Below are 22,676 nucleotides of genomic sequence, written 5' to 3'. Positions count from 1 at the left end.
GCCATCCTGCCCAAAGCAATATACAGATTTGATGCAATCCCTATCAAATTACCAACAGCATTCAACGAACTGGAACAAACAGTTCAAAAATTCATATTGAACCAAAGACCCCCAATAGCCAAAGCAATCCTGAGAAGGAAGAATAAAGTGGGGGGGGGATCTCGCTCCCCAACTTCAAGCTCTACTACAAAGCCACAGTAATCAAGACAATTTGGTACTGACACAAGAACAGAGCCACAGACCAGTGGAACAGAATAGAGACTCCAGACATTAACCAAAACATGTATGGTCAATTAATATACGATAAAGGAGCCATGGACGTACAATGGGGAAATGACAGCCTCTTCAACAGGTGGTGCTGGCAAAACTGGGCAGCTATATGTAAGAGAACGAAACTGGACCACTGTCTAACCCCATACACAAAAGTAAATTCAAAATGGATCAAAGACCTGAATGTAAGTCTTAAAACCATAAAACCATTAGAAAAATACATAGGCAACAATTTCTTGGACATAAACATGAGCAACTTCTTCATGAACATATCTCCCCAGGCAAGGGAAACAAAGGCAAAAATGAACAAGTGGGACTATATCAAGCTGAAAGCTTCTGTACAGCAAAGGACACCATCAACAGAACAAAAAAGGCATCCTACAGTATGGGAGAATATATTCATAAATGACAGAACTGATAAAGGGTTGACATCCAAAATATAAAGAGCTCACGCACCTCAACAAAAAGCAAATAATCCAATGAAAAAATGGGCAGAGGAGCTGACCACAGAGTTCTCCAAACGAGAAATTCAGATGGCCAACAGACACATGAAAAGATGCTCCACACTGCTAGTCATCAGAGAAATGCAAATTAAAACCACAAGGAGTTATCACCTCACACCAGTAAGGATCGCCACCATCCAAAAGACAAACAACAACAAATGTTGGCAAGGTTATGGAGAAAGGGGAACCCCCCTACACTGCTGGTGGGAATGTAAATTAGTTCAACCATTGTGGAAAGCAATATGGAGGTCCCTCAAAAAGCTCAAAATAGAAATACCATTTGACCCAGGAATTCCACTTCTAGGAATTTACCCTAAGAATACAGCAGCCCTGTTTGAAAAAGACAGATGCACCCCTATGTTTATTGCAGCACTATTTACAATAGCTAAGAAATGGAAGCAACCTAAGTGTCCATCAGTAGATGAATGGATAAAGAAGATGTGGTATACATATACACAGTGGAATATTATTCAGCCATAAGAAGAAAACAAATCCTATCATTTGCAACAACATGGATGGAGCTAGAGGGTATTATGCTCAGTGAAATAAGCCAAGCGGAGAAAGACAAGTACCAAATGATTTCACTCATATGTGGAGTATAAGAATAATGAAAAACTGAAGGAACAAAACAGCAGCAGAATCACAGAACCGAAAAATGGACTAACAGTTACCCAAGTTAAAGGGACTGGGTAGGTTGGGTGGGAAGGGAGGGATAAGGGCAGGGAAAAAGAAAGGGGGCATTACAATTAACATGCATAATGTGGGGGGGGCACAGGAGGGCTGTGCAACAGAGAAGACAAGTAGTGATTCTATAGCATCTTACTACGCTGATGGACAGTGACTGTAATGGGGTTTGTGGGTGGAACTTGGTGAAGGGGGGAGCCTAGTAAACATAATGTTCTTCATGTAATTGTAGATTAATGATACAAAAAACAAAAAAAGAACTAGAGTGGCTCTGAAAATAACACAAGCACATAACACTCTCTTAGGGGTGTTAGTTCCAGAGAAAAACTGGAAAAGAGCAAACTTGAATTCCTTCGTCACTATAAACCACAAGTATTCATCTGGTCGAATTACTTTTTATCAAACAAAGTATATAGCGGTTGGAATTTGCTCCAAAGGCACTGTCTTTATAAAGACTAGCATGTTACAATCTATTAGCTGATTCAGTCATTGATGAAGTGGATCGAGACTAAAAATGAACCTGAGACCACAGGTTGAAAGTTTTCCAATCAGAAATCCTCAGAACAACTTCACAGCCCCCATTTAAACCACACTCTCCCCCGAAACGACCATCAGAACCTGTGGCTTTCATCTGAACCTGTCCATAGGGAAAACACCAATGAAGGGAGACAGGGACAGACCCAACGCTCCTCCCCAGAGTCACCATCTGCCAACAGGTGATGTCTGAGGGGTGAGGGAGTGGCCATTTGGAGAGGACAGGACAGCACACCACATGACCACTACGACCTTCGGCCTCCGGGCCTTGGCAGGTCTGGCCAGTAGTGGATGCTGAGGCTGGCCAAGCAGTCCCTCAAGGACCTTCCAGGAGTCACATCACTGTAGAGCATGTGTGAACAGGTACGCAACCCACTGGTTCTAACTCCATCCACACTCAGGGCTAGGTTTCAAAGCGCAGCTGCCCTGAAATCTGGTGTTTCATTTCTTATGTCCATTGTAAAGCAACAGTACTTTTAGAGTTAAAATTCCAAGATGCCCCTTTAAAAATTAGTAATAAATCTTAACATATTACTCTGCTCAGATCTTCATCCTGTATAAAACCAAAGAGATGGGGGCGGAGCCAGGACGGCGGCATGAGTAGAGCAGCGGAAATCTCCTCCCAAAACCACATATATCTATGAAAATATAACAAAGACAACTCTTCCTAAAATAGAGACCAGAGGACACAGGACAACATCCAGACCACATCCACACCTGCGAGAACCCAGCGCCTCATGAAGGGGGTAAGATACAAGCCCCGGCCCGGCGGGACCGAGCGCCCCTCCCCCCGGCTCCCGGTGGGTGGTGAGGAGTCAGCAGGGAGGGAGAGAGAGCCCAGGACTGCTGAACACCCAGCCCCAGGATTCCTGACCAGAGCACAGACACAGTGCATGCATGGGGTTCTGGATACTAGGGAAACAGGGCGGCAGGACCGTTGAGCAGGTGCCTGAGGCTGACGCCGGAGAACAAAGAAATGGGAGCAGCTTTTTTTTTTTTTAAGCCTTAAAGGGACAGGGACCCCAGTACTAGGGAAACAGGGCAGCAAGACCGGTGAGCAGGTGCCTGAGACCAGTGCCTGAGGACAATGAAAATCGCGTGTTTCCTCCCCCCTTTTTCTTAATTATTTCTTTTTTTTCCTCTTTTGTTGTTGCTGTTGTTGTTTTGGTTTGGAGAGTGCTTTTTGGAAGTCTTAAAGGGGCAGGACAGGACACTTAGACCAGAGGCAGGGAATCTGGGGATCTCTGGGCACTCTAACCCCCTGGGCAACAGGGAGCAGAGGCCCCTTATGGAGATAAATAGCCTCCCAGCCGCTCCCCCTCCAACAGGGCTCCACCATTTTGGAGGAACAGCCCCAGCCAGGCCATGCCCACAGCAACAGTGGAGATAAACTGCATAGCAACCGGGCAGGTGGCAGAAGCCCTGTCTTCGCACAACTGTCAAGCATAAGCCACTAGAGGTCGCTATTCTCCCAGGAGAGGAAGGCCACAAACCAACAAGAAGGAAAGCTCTTCCAGCTGTCACTCGTACCAGCTCTGCAAACTATCTCTATCACCATGAAAAGGCAAAACTACAGGCAGACAAAGATCACAGAGACAACACCTGAGAAGGAGACAGACCTAACCAGTCTTCCTGAAAAAGAATTCAAAATAAAAATCATGAACATGTTGAGAGATGCAGAGAAAAATGCAAGAGCAATGGGATGAAGTCCGGAGGGAGATCACAGATGTCAGGAAGGAGATCACAGAAGTGAAGCAAACCCTGGAAGGATTTATAAGCAGAATGGATAAGATGCAAGAGGCCATTGAAGGAATAGAAGCCAGAGAACAGGAACGGATAGAAGCTGACATAGAGAGAGATAAAAGGATCTCCAGGAACAAACAACACTAAGAGAACTATGTGACCAATCCAAAAGGAATAATATTCGTATTATAGGGGTACCAGAAGAAGAAAGAGGAAAAGGAATAGAAACTCTCTTAGAAGAAGTAATTGCTGAAAACTTCCCCAAACTGGGGGAGGAAATAATCGAACAGACCATGGAAATACACAGAACCCCCAACAGAAAGGATACAAGGAGGACAACACCAAGACACATAATAATTAAAATGGCAAAGATCAAGGACAAGGAAAGAGTTTTAAAGGTAGCTAGAGAGAAAAAGGTCACCTATAAAGGAAAACCCATCAGGCTAACATCAGACTTCTCGACAGAAACCCTACAGGCCAGAAGAGAATGGCATGATATACTTAATGCAATGAAACAGAAGGGCCTTGAACCAAGGATACTGTATCCAGCACAACTATCATTTAAATATGATGGCAGGATTAAACAATTCCCAGACAAGCAAAAGCTGAGGGAATTTGCTTCCCACAAACCACCTCTACAGGGCAGCTTACAGGGACTGCTCTAGATGGGAGCACTCCTAAAAAGAGCACATAACAAAACACACAACATATGAAGAATGGAGGAGGAATAAGAAGGGAGAGAAGAAAAGAAGCTCCAGACAGTGTACATAACAGCTCAATAAGCGAGCTAAGTTAGGCAGTAAGATACTAAAGAAGCTAACCTTGAACCTTTGGTAACCACTAATTTAAAGCCTGCAATGACAATAAGTACATATCTCTCAATAGTCACCCTAAATGTAAATGGACTTAAGGCACCAATCAAAAGACACAGAGTAACAGAATGGATAAAAGCAAGACCCATCTATATGCTGCTTACAAGAAACTCACCTCAAACCCAAAGACAAGCACAGACTAAAAGTCAAGGGATGGAAAAACATATTTCAGGCAAACAACAGTGAGAAGAAAGCAGGGGTTGCAGTACTAGTATCAGACAAAATAGACTTCAAAACAAAGAAAGTAACAAGACATAAAGAAGGACACTACATAATGATAAAGGGCTCAGTCCAACAAGAGGATTTAACCATTCTAAATATATATGCAACCAACACAGGAGCACCAGCATTTGTGAAACAAATACTAACAGAACTAAAGAGGGAAATAGACTGCAATGCATTCATTTTAGGAGACTTCAACACAACACTCACCCCAAAGGATAAAACTAAAGAGATTAATAAAAACGTAAGTCACTTTTGCTCATGGACTAAAAACTAATAAATTGGGTTAGAAATCAGTTTCTGAAGATCCTGTTCAATGTAATTTCTTCTCTGACATAATAAACAGGAATTGGAGTCACGTTTCTGGTTCAGTTTAAGAAAGCAAAACAATGTTAGTTTATGAAAAACTGCCATTTATATACTGTGAGAATCCTTAAAAAATGAACTGATTATTTAAAACAGCAAATCAGGAACAAATGACTATAATCTAAAAACTCTTGAAAGGGCCTTACTGAATGCTGTTATATATATATTAGAATATGTTTTTAAAACTTCTGGGAAAATACACTGATTGAAATGGCATATCAGAGAATGGGACTTCTTTTCACTTACCCTCTTCTGTCCGATGTTTTTTTTAAAGAGTAGGTATTTGTCTTGCCAGTGGGTTTCAGCCCCAGGCAAGTTCGCTATTGATTCAATGTGACCAAAGAAAATGACAGTAAAACATTCTTGGGGTGAAAGGGTTATACCCAACTTTATTTCCAGGTGGCAGGTCTGTCACTAGAATCCCATTCACTCAGACAAGTCTGTATGCAGCAAGCCAGTCTCTGCCTCTGGGCCCCTCTGTCCTCGGTGCTACCACTCCAGCCTCTGCTCTCCTGCAGCCTTGCTGTGGTAATTATCTTCACATGGAAGTAATTATTTTCCCTAAACTAATTGAGGTCGCACCCAGAGCACTGGGAGGAGCTCTTTTTATAGAGTCAACAGCCATGTAATGCCCACAGGTGTGCTGTGAGCTAGTCAACCACGGCAGGTGAAAATCCTGGCCACAGAAACTCTCATTTTATCCACAGTATTGGCCTTATAATTTAAGCAAGTAACCCAGTAACTACTATTTCCAGAAAGAAAAAATATATGGTGTTCATTTGTGAAGCAGTGCTGGGCAGCCAGATGCACTTGGTTGATACGGGCTTTCTCCTTACTCCACGTGAGAGCAGGGGAGTGGGGGAGGGTGGCAGCACCTTCACCCCATGGTACCCTTGCCCAGCTACTACCCCTGGGAGGGGGAGGCACGCCTGCCAGGTGGGCCGGGGTCAGAGGCACCTCACCTGTTCAGCAGCACCTGCAGGGGTCAGGAAGATGGGGCACTCAATAAAAGTCAGTTAACTGAGCAGCAACTCTGTACTGAAAGATAGCTTCTCTGGCCAAAATGGGCTGTTTCTCTCTTTTAGAAATGATACAAACAGGAAGAGGTGTAGGCTGGAGGGGTTTGTTTGTATAAAACAGCTCTGAGTTTAGGGAAAATAATTACTTCCATGTGAAGATAATTATCACAGTTTTCATCTCTAATGATACGTGCTGCAGATCGTTAATAAAATCTCCACTTCCTCTTATAGTGATTTATCACCATTTTCCAACAAAAGCCCAAAATCAAACATTTTGTACATGTGAAGGGCCTTCTACGAACAGAGAAAGCATTAACATAGTTTTATTGTATTTGCTTTAAATATGGATAGCACTAAACTTCCTTATAACCAGGGCAGTCAGACTCCCACAAGGCCTCTGCTTGCCTACAGCTGGCGCCTACCAAGCAGCAATGCGGTGCAGGCCTCACCCTGGGGCTCCCCACGCTTCACTGAGCTCCTTATACCACAGGTGCTAGACTCTGTGTGGCCACTCTGATGGGTTAAGAACACTAGTCAGCACGCAGCCTTTCTTAAACCTAATGGGAAGCTCTGTGTTTTTCTTGCTGTTTTATAGGATACTAACTGCATACCCGTCACACACACCCTGGGTATCCCCATCTGTCACTACACTGGCTTATGGTGACTTTAGTTTTCCCAGGACTATCACATTCTGCTTCCCTGACCCAAGAACACATCAACAGTCTGTTATGGATTCTATCACTTTTACTGCTTTGACTTGGGCATTTCCGGTCCTTTTAACTTCTCTAATCCATCTGTGATTCCTTTTGTATAAAGGCAGGCAGGCATCTTATTTTACTTCCTGTTGCATTTCCACCTGGATCACACACAGTAACCGAATTCCGAATGTCCAAAGGGCCCTATCACCCTGCTTCTCCTCTTTCAGACCAGCAGCACCCACCTTCCAGTGGGTCACCCCCTCCTCACACCTGTTACCTGCCACAGCATCTCTTGCTGGCTTCCTACAAGCACCTTGACTAGTTTCCCTCTCTAGCCTTGCCTCCTCAAGCCAAAAAACTGCCAGAATTACCCAAAGAGATCTGACATCTCATTCCCTTCATGGCTACTGTCTTGCCCAAGAGTTTCAGCCCCTGACAAATTCACTATGGATTCAGTAAGACCAAAGAAATGACAATGGAACGTTCTTGAGGTGAAAGAGTTTATACCTAATTTTATTCCCATGGTGGCAGGTCAATCACTAGAATCCCGTCCACTCAGAGCAAGTCTGCATGAGGCAAGTGGGTCTCTGCCTTTGGGTCTCTCTACCCCTGCAGCCATCTCAGACTCTGTCCTCAGCACTGCCACCACTCCAGCCTCTGCTCTTGAGCAGACTTGCAGCCGTGCCACCGTGTCACCCAGAGTAATGGGTGGAGCTCTTTGTATTGAGTCAATAACAATGTATTTCACACACATGTGTAGTGAGCTAGCCAACCAAGGCCAGGTGAGATTCCTGGCCCCAGGAACCTTCACTTTATTCACAGCTACCATGGCTCCCCAGCACCTACAGCTAAGAGTCGAGACAGAATGCACCAAGGGCCTCCATCAAAATGGCCACTTGCCCCTCTCCACCTCCCATGCATCTCCATCACAGCATCGCTGAGAACCTGGGCTCGGGGAACCCTCTTCCCTACTCCAACCCATATACATACAGGCATACCTCCTGTTCCGTTTTGTTTGTGTTTTCTACAGATTGGTTTGTGGTAACCCAGGGTTGAGCATGTCTGTCGGTGCCATTTTTCCAACAGCACCTGCTAACTTCGTGTCTCTGTGTCACACTTTGGTAATTCTCACACTATTTCAAACATTTCCATTACTGTTATAGTTGTGTCTGCATCCTTGATGCCACAAACCGCACCCATGAGACGGAGAACTTAATCAATAAATGTCCTGTGTTCTGACCACTCCACTGACCAGCTGCTCCCATTTCTCTCCCTGTCCTCAGGCCTTCCTATCCTGAGATAACAGTATTGAAATTGGGCCAATTAAAAACCCACTACAGCCTCTACATGTTCAAGCCGAAGTATGTCTCACTTTTAAATTAAAAGCCAGAAATGAGGGAAAAGCATTTTCAGTGAGGAGGGCATGCCGAAAGCTGGGACTGGCCAAAAGCCACTCTTGTGCCAAACGGCCAAGATGTGAGCACAAAGGAAAAGTTATTGAAGGCATTAAAATGCTCCTCTAGGAACAACCAATGATATAGTGAAACGGCCTGACTGCTGACGGGCAGAAGGTGTGAGTGGCCTGGAGAACCAAACCAGCCAAGATAGTCCCTTACACAAACACCGTACCGAGAGCGAGGCCCTGACTCTCTTCAATTCCATGAAGGTTGAGAGTTGAAGAGGCTGCAGAGGAAAAGCATGAAGCCAGCAGAGGTCGGTTCATGAGGCTTAAGGAAGAAACCTTCTCTGTAACATCCAAGTGCAGGGGCAGCAGCAAGTGCTGATGGAGAAGCTGCAGCAGGTTACCCAGAAGGTCCGGCTGAGAAAACTAACGAAGGTGCTACGCTAATCAACAGCGTTTCTCTGCAGGTGAAACGGCCTCCTGGGGGAAGATGCCATCAAGGACTTGCAGAGCTGGGAGGAAAGTCAGTGCCTGGTTCAAAGCTTCAAAGGACAGGCTGACTCTTGTTAGGGGCCGATGCAGCTGGTGACTTTAAGGTGGAGTCAATGTCCATTTACCATTCTGAAAATTCTAGGTCCTCAAAATTATGCTAAACCTACTCTGTCTGTGCCCTAGAAATGGAACAGCACAGCCTGGACAACAGCATGTCTGTTTATAGCATGGTTTGTAGAATATTTTTAGCCCACTGCTGAGACCAACTGCTCAGAAAAAAACACTGCTTTCAAAACGCTACTGCCCCAACCATGCACCTGGTCGCTGATGCACACAGATGAGCCCTCACCAGAGGGACACTGAGATCAGCGTGGTCTCCATGCAGTCAGCACAGCACCCTTTCTGTAGCCCACGGGTCAGGCAGTCATCTCAACTTTCAAGTCAACTTTCATGTCTTCTCACTGAAGAAATACATCTGGGAAGCTCCAGCGGCCCTAGATGGTGACCCCTCTACTGGATCTGGGCAAAGTGAACTGAAAACCTTCCGGAACGGAGCCACCATTCCAGATGCCATTGGGAACATGTGCAATTCATGGGAAGAGGTCAAAATATCAACACCACCAGGATATTCGAAGAGGTCGATTCCAACCCTCAAGTTGACTGAGGGGTTCAAGCCTTCAGCGAGGCAGTCACTGCACACATGGAGCAAACAGCAAGAGAACTGGAACTACAAGAGCAGCCCTGACACGGGGACCGAATCCTGCAACCTCGGGATAAACATGAATGGGTGAGGCCTTGCTCCCTAATGAGGAGCACAGAAGGGTTTCTTGACAGAGAATCTGCTCCTGGGGAAGATGCTGTGAGGATGGTTGACATGACGACAAAGGACTTAAGAGTGTCATCTAAACTGAGTTGATAAAGCAACAGCAGGGATTGAGAGGACTGACTTCAGTATTCAAAGTTCTACTGTGGGTAAAATGCTATCACCCAGGATTGCACACTGGAGAAATGTCTGTGAAGGGAAGTGCCAACCGCCCGGCCAAGGTCTCTGTTGTCTTAAGAAATGGCCCCCGCCACCCCATCCAGCAGCCACCAGCCGGATCAGGCAGCAGCTGTAAGCGTGAAGGCAAGACCCTCCCCCAGCAAAAAGATCACAACTTTGAAAGCACAGGCGGTAGTTAGTATTTTTTAGAAATAAAGTATTTTTGATTAAGGTATGTAAATCGTTTTTTTAGACAACAATACTCTTGCATATCTAATAGACAACAGTTTGGTATAAACATAACTTTTATACACACTGGGAAATCAGAAAGTTCATTCATCTCACTTTATTGTGATATCTGCTTTACTGCAGTAGTCTGGAACCAGACCCACAGTATTTCCCCAGGATGCCTATATTGCTCCTATGTGCTATCCTTGTCTGGGGCACACTCCTGATTCCCCATCCTCTTGGTCTCTTTCCACCCCAAATTCTATTGGCTAACTAATACTCATCTTAGAATTCAGCTGAGATAGTACCTCCAGGAAGCTCTCCTGGATTCCCCCAAATCCTAAATCCAAATTGGGTGCCAATTTTAGTGCTACCTGGCCTGCATCACTTACCAGAACCTGTAATATTTATTAATGAGTCTTCCTCTCCAACTAGACCTTGAGCTCTCTGAGGGCAGGAACTAAACCTCACCTGTATAACAAATGTACACCTTACAGGTGCATACACAAGTGGGGAGAACTCACTGCTATGCATGTTGCTTGCTTTGCAGCTGTTATACTGAAAATACTCATGAATTCCCCTCATCACTCTGTTCCTTATCTGACCAGGCCCTGGAAAAATCACCCTCAAAAGCTGTGCCAATTCATGAAGAATAGTAATGGTCATGCATCTTTGGGTCCCTTAGTCTCCTTTCTCCTTACAGATTCTTAGGATACCATTTCTTGCAATAGATTCTTTCCCCAAAGATTTCCTTGTATGTCCTCATCTAATAAGAACAGTTGTGTTAGCTCTGCTTCACTTCCAAATGTAACAGGGAATGAAAATAAGAACAGTTAATGACGGCATTTTACTTGTATTATAAATGTAAACAGTTAATCTACACCATTTCTACATCACCTTTTAATGTTCTGTCCTCCCAAAGGTAAAAAAACAGAATAAAAATGAGCACTTTTCAGGACTGAAGAGATTTGTGGCACAAGGAGAAATCATTAAATTGATTTGTTTTTCATATTCTAGATATAGCTCACATCTTCCAATAATATTACTTAAAGATCAAACAAAGTAAATAGAATGACTAAGAATAAAGCAACCAGACAATGCACTGCTTTGTTTTCAAGCTACAGACGGCACCAGGTGAGCCTTCTCAGTCCCCTCTGGGAATCACTGATCTGCACTTGATTACTTCAGTCTGGGACCTGCAGTTTTATTCTGCACAAATGTCAAAAAGCCTGTCACATAGTCCTTATCTCCTCAACTAACACTTGTAGTCCACGACCATTCACTGAATGCCCCTATGCGACTAAATGAAAAACAACGCACCAAAATAACAAGCATACTTAATCAGATATTATTCAAAAACATTCACTAATAAATTACAGATTACTTATTGAAGTAGTTAAGTATAGTACATGATTATAACAAATAGCTATTATCAGCAGCAACATCATGTATTTTTCATCTGTCACTCCTGTCAGTTTACTTTGGCCCAATGGGAGTAAACAGTTTCAAACACAGAGCCAGCATGTCTGGCCTCTATCTGCAAACCAGGTTGGGTAAGCAGACCAAGAGAAATGAGTTCCAAGTTTAGGAAGCAAGGAAGGAAGAAAATTAAAGAGTCTTTTTAATCAACTGAGTAATACTGCCAAATCTGTGAGCAGCAATGAGCAGCCAGGACCCTGAAGAGACGTGCAGCGAGCAGATCTGACACAGCTTATGCTTGGCCACCATCACTGTCCTATTCCATGTACTCTGAACTCAGATGTGTTCGGGACCACCTAGCCTGAATCAGCAGTGGGCCCCACAAAATGCACTGGAATTCCCTGGACTCTTGCCTTCCCTTGAATATTTAGGTAAGGGCAGGAGTTGCAATGCTGAAGGATGCTTTCATCCTTTGTCACCATGTCTACCAAAACTGTTACCTGACATTCACTGTAAGCAAATTCAAACTGGGTTTATGTTTTGGAACCTGGAGACCATTTGATCACAAAATCAGGACCAGAAAACAATGGTTATGCATAGACACTCCATCAAATGCCAGCTAGTGTTTGAAAATAGGTCACCTGGGAATTTTCAGTTAAAAATGGTGTACTGAAAATAGATGTTAGCTTCACTCTCTTCCACAGACCCCTCTTAAAAGGGGATTTTTTAAGATATACATACATGAGAACAAAACAAAAGTGAGAAAAGACAATAACGAGAATTTAGAAGCTAGAAATCAAATGGATGAATGAAAACTGAGGCAAGAAAAAGCTGAATCATAAGCTTACAAGAAGGAACACTGAGAAATAATCCAATTTTCATCACCAAACCCCCAAAGGCCAAGAGCATGGCATCTCTGTATGTTTAGGAGTCAGAGTGTAGGACGCAACCAAAACACAGCCGGAATAGAATGCTGAAAGACTGTTTAAGAAGCAGTTAGGGAAAACAATATGATCATCTCAATCAGTGGAGGAAAAAAATTTGTTAAAATCCAACACTCTTTGATGATAAAAACACTGATCAAACTAGGAATAGAAGAGAACTTCCTCAACCTGAAAAAGGGCATTTACTAAACCTCACAGCTAACATTGCATCCAGCGGTGGAAGACGGAAAGTTTTCCCGTTAGATCAGGAAGAAAAGGATGTCTGTTTTCACCAAGGCTATCTCAAGATGGTATTAGACGTTCTAGCCAGAGCAATTAGGCAAGGAAAAAATAAAAGGCATCAAATTGGAAATGAAGAAGTAATACTAATTCTAATCACAGATGGCAAGATATCATATATAGAAAATCCTAATCAGGGAAATGCAAATCAAAACCACAATGAAATATCAACTCACACTGGTTAAAATGCTATTACCAAAAAGACAAGAAATTACAAGTGTTGGTGAGAACATGGAGAAATGGGAACCTTTGTGCACTCTGAATGCAAAATGGTACAGTCACTATGAAAAGCAGTACAGAGTTTCCTCAAAAAATTAAAAATAGAACTACCATATGATCTAGCAATTCCACTTGTGGGTATTTATCCAAAGAAAGTGAAAACATTAATTTTAAAAGATACATGCATCAGTAGAGCATTACTTAAAATAGCCAATATATGGAAGCAACCTAAGTGCCCATCAGTAGATGAATGGATAATGATAATGTAGTGTATGTATACAATAGAATATTATTTAGCCATAAAAAAAATGAAATTTTGCCATTTGCAATAACATGGATGGACTTAGAGGATGTTATGCTGAGTGAAATAAGTCAGAGAAAGACGAATACTGTGTGATTTTGCTTATGTGTATGATCTAGGGGACAGAGAGCAAACAGAACAGAATCAGACTCAAAGATTAAGAGAACAATCTGATGGTTGCCGGAGCAGGGAATGAGGAAAATGGGGGAAAGTGATTAAAAGGTACAGGCTTCCACTTATAAAATAAGATCTATGGATGCTGTGCATGGCATAGGAACACAGTTAATGATAGGTAACACCTTTGTGTGTGATAGTGGCTAGATCTGTCACGGTGACAACTTCATAATGTACATAAATATGGAGTCAATATGTTGTACACCTGAAACTAATATAATACTATATGTCAACTATCCTTCAGTTAAAAAAGAAAGAAATCACAAAAAACTGTTAGAGCTCATGAACAAATTCAAGTAAAACTACAGGATACAAGATCAACACACAATACCACACATATTTCTATACACTAGCAATGAACAATCTGAAAATGAAATTAAGAATTAAAATTACTCTTACAATAGCATCAAAAACAACAAACAAGAATAAATTTAACCAAGGAAGTGCAAAATAACTGGTACACTGAAAATTACAAAACACCACTGAAAAAAATTAAAGACCTAAAGAGAAAGACATTCCCTGTTAATAGGCTAGAAGACAACATTGTTAACATGACAGTACTGCCTAAATGATCTACACAGTCAACACAATCTCTGTCAAAACCCCAGTGGCCTTTTTTGCAGATATGATAAAGCTAATCCTTAAATTCATATGGATCTACAATGGATTCCAAATAGCCAAAAATAATCTTGTAAGACTGAATTTGGAGGACTCACATTTCCCAATTTCAGAACTTACTACAAAACAGTGTAGCATAAGGTTAGACTTACAAACAGAACAGACTTGAGAGCCCAGAAATAAACCATTTATGGTCAACTGATTCTCTACTGGGGTGCCAAGAACATTCAATAGGGAAAGAATTGTCTCTTCAACAATGGTGCTGGGACAACTGGACATCACATGCAAAAGAATGAAGGTGGATCCTTATACCTTACACAAAAATTAACTCAAAGTGGATACAAAGCCTAAATGTAAGAACTGAAACTATAAAACTCTGAGGTAAAAACAAATCTTCAAGACCTTGATTTCACAATGGTTTCTTAGATACACCAAAAGAACGAGCAATGACAACAAAAAAATTGGGCTTCATCAAAATTAAAATGTTTGTGCATCAAAGGACACTATCAGAAATGAAGAGAAAACCCAAACAATGGAAGAAAGTATATGCAAATCATCTTACAATGCAACCAAAAGACAACCCAACTTAAAAAATGGGCAAAGGACCTGAATAGACATTTCTCTAAAGATATACAAATGGCTAACAAGGCCATGAAGATACTCAGTCATTAGTTATTAAGGAAAAGCAAACAAAAATGAGATACTACTTCACACCCACTAGGACGGCCATAATTACAAAAAAAAGGGAATATCATGTGTTGGAGAGGATGTAGAGAAATTGGAATATTCAAACATTGCTGGTGGGCACGTAAAATGGTGCAGTCACAGTGGAAAATGGTTTGGTGGTTCATCTGTAAGTTGAATACAGAGCTACCATATGACCCAGCAATTACACTCCAATGTGTATACCAGAAAGAACTGAAAACGGGTACTCAAATGCTTCTATGCAAATATTCACAACAACATTATTCATAATAGACAAAAAGTGTAAACAACTCAAATGTCCACTAACAGATGAATGGATAAGCAAACTTTGATATATTCCTACAATGGAATATTATGGTCATAAAAAAAAAGTTCTGACACATGCTACTACAAAGTATTATGCTAAGTGGAAGAGCTCAGACACAAAAGGTCACCTTTCGTATGAATCCATTTATGTAAACAATCCCAATTAGGCAAATTCACAGAGAGCAGATTAGTGCTTGCTAAGAGCAGTGGGTAATGAGGACTGACTGCTAATTGGTTCGTTTCCATTAGGGAGATAAGGTTCTGGGACTAGATGGTGGTAAACATAACACCACTAAGCTATACAGGTTACAAATGGTTAATTTTATGCTATGTATTCTGCCACAAAAAACACACAAAAATTAGCTACCTCATTGCATGGCACTGAACTCCTTCTTGCCCTCCCCCACCAAAAAATACTGGAGGATAAAACCAAGCGTTATTTAGAGTTAAGAGGAATAGTGGAGTTTTGGGATGCCTTCCTGAGAAGGGGGTAGGTGAGCATTTCCTTATTGTTGAAAGCCCAAACCATACAGTCCTACCCAACTTCTAAAATGAGGCAGGAGGCCGGAAAGCCCAATAAAAGGACCTAAAGATAATGACACTGAGAGTTCCTCAAGGAAACCCAACGTGGCTTAACACCCAACACAGGTGCACAAGAACTCCCAAAAGACGGGGCAGGGTCCCACTCTCAGATGTGTTCAACAGAGATCCCGGACATTTCAGGAAAGACAGACCTTCATGAAATAAGAACATGTTGCTAAATTTTGGAGGAAAAAAACAATAAAAAAGGCTCTAGGCAATTTAAAATATTGTGGTCAAAACAAAATGCTGAACAGATGTTAGAACAAAAGATTGAGAATATACCCTAGAAAGTGAAACAAAAAGACTAAGATGGAAAGGGGGAGAGATAAAGGTTAAAGAAAAAATAGAAAACCAGTCCAAGAAGTCCACTGTCCAAATAATAGTATTTCCAAAACGCAGAGAGAAAATAAAAAGGAAATAGTCAATGAATATAATGAGAAAATTCCCCCAAAACTAAACTAACCACGAGTTTCCAAACTTAAAGGAACAATGAAGCACCCAACGAAATGGATGAAAAGAGACCAAAACACACGTTTCTGAGCACTGAAGACTCAGGGAGTAAAAACAGACGGCATGCAAAGGATTAATTAGGGCGGCACACTCTTCACAGCAACGCTAGAAGCTGAGAGGACAACAGAGCAATCCCGCGACATTACCAAGTTTTTTCAGCCCGGAGTTAGAGCAGGTCGGGCCTCCGCCCGGAGCTGCGAGGGGCGCACAGAAGGCCTTGAGCCCCCTCCCCACGTGCCCCAGGCTGGTAAAGTCTGGGCAAACGCGGTCTCCGGGCGACCGGTTGCCGTGCGGACCCCGCGAGACGGCGGCATGAGGGCGCCCGGTGGGCAGGTGGGCAGAGGCGCATCCCGAGCCCGACCGCCCCCGTCCCGGTTCCAGGAAGGCCGCGCCTGGGACCCTCCTCTGCGCGGCGGGGGCGCCGGACTGAGGGCGGGCAGGGGGCGAGCACCACCTCTTCCCCACCACCCCGCCCGCAACGGGGACGCTCGAGCTGAGGAGGGGGCGCGGGGTCGAAGAGGGGCCCGGGGGAGGGGCGCTCCAGCTGTGGAGGGGGCGCGGGGCCCGGGTAGGCTGGGAAGGAGGCGCTCGAGTTGAGGAGGGGGCGCAGGGTCGGGAAGGGGGCGCGGGGCCGGAGAGGGACCCGGGGTTGGGGCACTCGAACTGAAAAGAGGGCGCGGGGTCGAAGAGGGACCCGGGGGAGAGACGCTCGAGCTGAGAAGAGAAGGTGAAGCGGCCGTTGGCTGCCCAGGCGGGGCCCGCGGTTCGCCGGTTCCCGCCGCCCCGCGAGGGGCCCCCGAGCCCCACCCCACGCCACCTCACCCCGACTCCCACCCGACCGGACCCCCGCCTCCGAGTTCACCTGCCTTACACCACCGCTGCCTCTGCCACCGCCACCGCCTCTACCCAAGGCCTAGTTCGGGGTGCCTAGACTAGGCCCACAATGCCGGCGCCAGCCAATCGCGCGCCTCGGCGGTAGTAGGGGCGGGAGCAACGCAGACATTCACCAATCCCGGACTCACCACCTGAAGTTCCTCTGCCAATAGGGAAGCGGCCCACCCAGAGGCCTGGCCAATCGCGAGCTGAGGCAGTGGAGTGGGGCGGGAAAACAGGAGGAGCTCCTAGGCGGCGCGCGGCCGCGGGAAGACGCGACCGTACGTGCCCGAGTGGGGAGGGCCTGCAGCCGGGCCGCCCTGGTCCCTGCCGGTCCTCGGCGCCCCTCCCCCAAACCCGTCCCGCCCTGTATCAGCCCTTCCCACCCCTTCCTCCGGAGCCCGCTGGGGACGGCGCGGGGCAGTCGCGTCCCAACCGACAGCAAGTGCACTGGGGAGCTACGGTGGCCTCACCCTCCGTGAGAGACGGGCTCCCCAGCGGAGGCTGTTGGGCCCCGAAGAGCTCGAGGGTGCTACCTTCGCCGTTCCCCCAGGCTTGCCCCACTCAAGGAGACCCCACCCTCCGGCACTCGTGGGTCGCACGGTTCGTGCTCGTGACTGTGTTTGTAAACCCAGGTGCTGCGACGTCGGCTGGGCGTCAGCTGCCCGTCCACAGCATCCCTCCCTCCCTGCGTCCCCGCCCGCGCCAGCCCCCGTGCGCTGAGCCTTGGGCTCACTCCTGCAGGTGCCGCGACCTGAGTGCAAGTGGTTACCGAACGAGGCACAGCAGCCACCGGCCACGTGTGACTATGGAGGGGGTAACGGATAGCCTGGCCGAGTACTGTGAACGTAAAATGCCAAACTAATATTTTTAAATAATGCTTATGTGTTCTTATAATATTTCGGATATATGGGCCAAATAAATATAAAGTTAATCCCATCTGTTCCTTTTTGCTTTTTTTAATGCAGCTACTAGAAAATTAAAATTTAATTGGTGGATTAGTTATTTCTTCCAGTGGGTGTTGACAGAGACATCTGGGTAAGGGTTCCCTATTGAAGACAAACCACAGAACCAACCTTCCTCCCTGTAATTATGAAGTGACCAAGGTCAGCTGAAAAAAAAAGGTCACCAGCAACAAGGAACATACATGCCAAAGGGCCCAAGGGAGAGACAAGATTCTGTGGGCTTAGTGGGACCCCAGTAGGTGCCAGATAATGAAAGGACATCTACACTGTTCTGAGGGATCTCGCAAATAAACCCCCACCCAAGATTTGCAGAGGAAGAATTAAGGGTGAACAGGCAGGGGAAGCTGGGCAGAGGAGGAAAATGAAAACATCCTGGTGGAAAGCAGTGAAACGAAAGGACTTCGAACACTCTCCAGAGAGGAGAGAGAAGCAGATGAGACTTCTTGTGCTCCAAGGGACTGAGGAGCAGTGAGGAGCAAGCGCAGACAACCCTCAACCCAGCCACCTAGTGTGGCAGAGCCCACTCTCTGCTGTCCTGGGTATCCTCCGCCTGTGGGAGTCAACAACAGCAGGATAAAGGCTGAAGCCCTGTAGACCCACCACCCGCCAGTGCTGGCCCAGGGGATGCAGGGGCTGGGGCAGGCCCCCTACCAGAATTCTTCCCTCCTGGGACTGCAGCCACCCTGAATGGCTTCCATCTAGTCTGTGGAAGCTTCACCTGGATTCAACTGCTTGGTACTGATATGCACTGGACTGAACTGGCTGGAACTGGTTTGTATCAGGGAGTTGGTTTGAATGAATCCACCTAGCCCCATAGCCCCATAGCTGCTCTAGGTCCTAGTGAGACAGTGACTGTGGGTGTAGTCAGAGTAAGGTGAGGGCCTCCAGAAAAAAAGCAAGGCAGGGTATTTGCAGTCAGAGCAATGTAACTACATGCAAGGAAACCCCCTACTTAAAACTCTGTGTTGAACTTTCAGCTCTAGAGTCATTCTTCAGTGAGATCAGTTGGTATACCCCAGATAAAGAAGAGTAGCACGTTTATTTTATGCTAATCATTTATAATCATGTGTAAGATTCACTTTAACATGCTAAAAGGCCCAGGCCTATGTGCTGTCTTGCCTCCTTCAGAAGTGATTTTGCAAACTGGGCAAACTAATTTAGCAGGCAAGCCCAGCCCTGACACAGTAAAAGGCAAGAAGGATTCCACCTTAAAGATACGATTGCACTTAACTTACTCTTTAGGAAACAATGCCTCAGCTTGGGGGCTGAGCAGGTGGCCTTGTTTCATATGCCCCCAGACCAAGATGCTGGTATCTCAGGGAGAAATCAACAGAGCAGGAAGTTACTTGTATCAAGGTAATTGTAAATATCCTGAGACCACTTAGTAAGTCCACACCCCTAAGCTTTTTATCATGTTCTGGAAAAATCCTCAACTCCGTATAAAACTCCCTGGACAACGCACCACCACGGACTCTTGTCCCCTCCTGGTGTGAGCTGGCAGCTCTGTCCTTTCACTTTGTCTCTAAATAAAAGCCTGTACCTTGCTTTCCTACCTTGAGTGTTTTGTGAAGCAAAACTTAGGACTTAGGATGTGGGACAGGGCTGCCTGTTTAAATGAGGTGCTCAGGGAAGGCCTGATGGCACAGGTGACAGGGTGACATGCCCTGAGGTGGCATTAGGGGCCACTAGGCTTTCATCCCCCATGTAAAGCAACAGATTATGTGGGCCCTGGTTACCGACTGGAAAAATAAGAATTCTCAGTCAGTGGGGACGATCACGGTAAGGGAACTTGTCCTGGAAACTGATGTCTAATGGGAAGGGAGACAACTCCAAGAACAAAGCTAGTTCTTCTTGAAAAAGAAAACAGAGACTTATGTGTCACCTCGATACAGAGATGAAGCATGGAATGCACCCAGAAAATGACCAGCTGCCGGCTGAAAAGTCTATGAGCCAGAGGATTCCGATGATGTGCATACATGCATAATCACACACAAACACACCCTGCACAGAAAAATGTTAGTGATTCTAGCCAAGTAGGGACATCATAGATTATTTTCCTTTTGTTATGTAATGTCCATATTTTGCCCAATGAACTCTATATTTTTACAAGATTTAAACGTTTAGAAATGGCAAATAGAGAAAAGTATAATATGCATCTTGATTCCACCATCCCAAATTAACAGCCACTAATATTTTGTCATGTTTTCTTGTTGAAATTTTATTTTTAAATAAAACTGTTCCATATGAATGAAAACCTAAATGAAAACACTCCTGTGTCTAAGGAAGATAACGAAGGAGACTTTTTTGTTCCCAGTAGTGGGGAAGGGTTTCTTAAGCAAAACCTCAAAAGCACAAACTGTACAGTGAAACATTGGTGGATCTGATTACATCAAAGTGAAAGATGTCTGCTTAAGAAACATACCACGGGCAAGCCAGCAGCCAGACAACAGATCAAAAGATACCTGCCACGTTTAACAGGTGGGTGCCACTGCTTAAATAATTGAGAAGGTCCTGCACATCCAATAAGAAAAAGACAGGAATGCAGTGGAAAAATGGGCAAAGGAAAAGGCTAACCGCGGGCAGAGAAGCCTAAACGCATAAGAATATAAAGAGACGCTTAAGCTTACGGGCTGTCAGGGCAGTGCAAATGAAGGTGAGTCCAAGTGGATAACTGGCACCCCACAACCTCACAAACCTGCCCCAAGCCCACAGGAGGGGATGTGAGGTGCCTACCCTATCACTGTGTGGAGGAACACACCCTCCCAGTGGGGCAGGGAGGGGACACAACTCCACATCTGCAGGTGGACTCCCAGGGAGACAGGTGCACCAGACACCCAGGAGAGACGGAATGCGGGTGAACCCCATGTGTCAACCTGATTGACCATGGGGCCCAGTTGTTCAAATGTGACTCTGGGTATGTATGGGAGGGCGTTCTGGATGAGGTGCACACTCGATGGGGGAGTTGGGGCCGGCAAATGGCCCACCTCAGCATGGGTGGGCCTCATCCAATCCACTAAAGGTCTGAATAGAATACAGTCAGAGGAAGAGACAATTTTCCTCAGACTGTCTTTGAGCTGGGACATTGGCCTGCTGTTCTTGGACTTGGGGCTGGACAGAACTTGGCACCCTTGGCTCTCCCCACCTCCAGCTCTCAGCCTCCATGATTGTGTGAGCCAATTTCTTGGACATAAAATATCTTCTCTATGTATATATCTCATATATATGATACAACATCATATATGTAAATATCTCCGCTATTCATCAGTATAACTATCCCATGTGTGGTTGTGTCGTGCACATACAAATACCTCCCGTGGGCTGTTTCCCTGGAGGCCCCAGGATAATAATATACACCGTCACCCTACTCACAGCATGATGCCATCTAGGCGATCACCCAAACCCTGATGCCTATTCCACAAGGACGCGTTAAGCTAGAAAGATACTCGCCACCCACACGATGCAGCTGTCTGTGGGAAGGGGGAGGTGATGGGGTGGGAAACGGCGGGAGAAGAAATGAGCCGCAGGAGGGGTCAGTGATGACAGCGCGCCTGGGGGAGGGGTTAGCGCCGCCTGGGGGTCGGGGACAGTACAGAGATTGAGGGGATTGGTAGAGCTAGGTGATAGAAGATGGACAGGTGGGCAGGGGTCAGGTAGGTGGTGGGTAGATTGCTGGTAGGCTTAGATAGGTGATAGATAGCAGATGGATAGACAGGTAGGTGATAGACGGGTGATGCACAGAGCTAAGCCCCTGCTCCCGGCTCAGCTCCGGCCTGCTCCCCGCAGGAGGCAGGCGCTCGCGGCCCGGCCTTCCGCGGGCCCAGCGGCCCGGCCCAGCGGCTCAGGCGCACGCGAGTATCGCCCGCCCGCCGCTCTGCTGGGGCAGGACCGGATCCGAGCACCCGACAGGAGGTCCGAGCCCGAGATGCGGGCCTACTGAACCCCGCAGCCTGCGGGAGTTGGTGGACTTGAGACGCCGCCGCTCCGAGCCGTCACCCCGAAGTACAGCTTCTCAGTCACAGAGCAACAGAGACAGGAACGAATTATCTCTGTGATGAGCGACTGATGTAATGCGGTTATGTTTTACAGTAGAATTATTCTTTCATATTCAAAATATTTCTTATTAAAGCATGACTAAATATGTATGGTGCACACAAACTATATATTTACATAGCATATAGATACCTACATGTATTATATAGTTATAAATTGGGCTGGGTAAACTTATGTATCACCTGAATGAATACAGTATGATTTCTTTACAAATATATGTATCACAGAGTTAATGAAGAAGAACACATCTGATTTAGAGATTCAAGGCAGAGAACCAACATACTTAAACTTTACTACTTTCCCATGTTTTGGAACTAAAAATAATTTTTCAAAATAACTTCATGTCACTTAACCAAAAAAAGCAGAGATTCCTTTTTATACTGCCTTAACCCATGGGTGTGGAATAAAATAATAGGTATTAAGGATGGAAGATGGTATATTGTGTTATTTTCCCCCAAAGGGTTCAGTGGGAAAATGGGGAGCTCAGGCCTCACACACTGAGTCCACCAGCTGGAGCTGTGTGACACTAACCAAGCCCTTAGCCTCTCTGAGCCCCAACTGCCTCCCATATAGCAGGATCACTAATGTCTGCCTTGTAGGGCCCTTGAGAGGGTTGGAGTCAAGGTGTGGGCAGCTTCTGGCCCCCTGGAGGCAGTCAGGAAGTAATGTCTGTTGCTATAGAGTGCTGATAGTATGGAATCTGCCTGTCAGCTGTG

The 22,676-nt window shown here is 45.4% G+C and overlaps 1 protein-coding gene across 5 annotated transcripts in view; it reads right to left on the bottom strand.

The window, feature by feature from the left end:
* Positions 1–17,125, bottom strand: part of SUN1 (Sad1 and UNC84 domain containing 1) — a 65,129-nt gene extending 48,004 nt beyond the window's left edge. For 4 of the 5 annotated variants that reach the window (XM_073214892.1, XM_073214894.1, XM_073214895.1 and 1 more), the window contains exon 1: positions 16,939–17,125. The gene's annotated coding sequence lies outside the window, so the exon portion shown is untranslated. Of the gene's footprint in view, positions 1–16,934 lie in introns of all 5 variants that reach the window. The other variant, XM_073214893.1, reaches the window with a different exon arrangement.
* Positions 17,126–22,676: the final 5,551 nt, after the last annotated feature.

The sequence above is a fragment of the Manis javanica genome, chromosome 10, assembly GCF_040802235.1.
Source record: "Manis javanica isolate MJ-LG chromosome 10, MJ_LKY, whole genome shotgun sequence".
Taxonomy (NCBI): domain Eukaryota; kingdom Metazoa; phylum Chordata; class Mammalia; order Pholidota; family Manidae; genus Manis; species Manis javanica.
The sequence above is the reverse complement of the archived record's forward strand: the minus strand, read 5'-3'. Positions and strand labels throughout refer to the sequence as shown.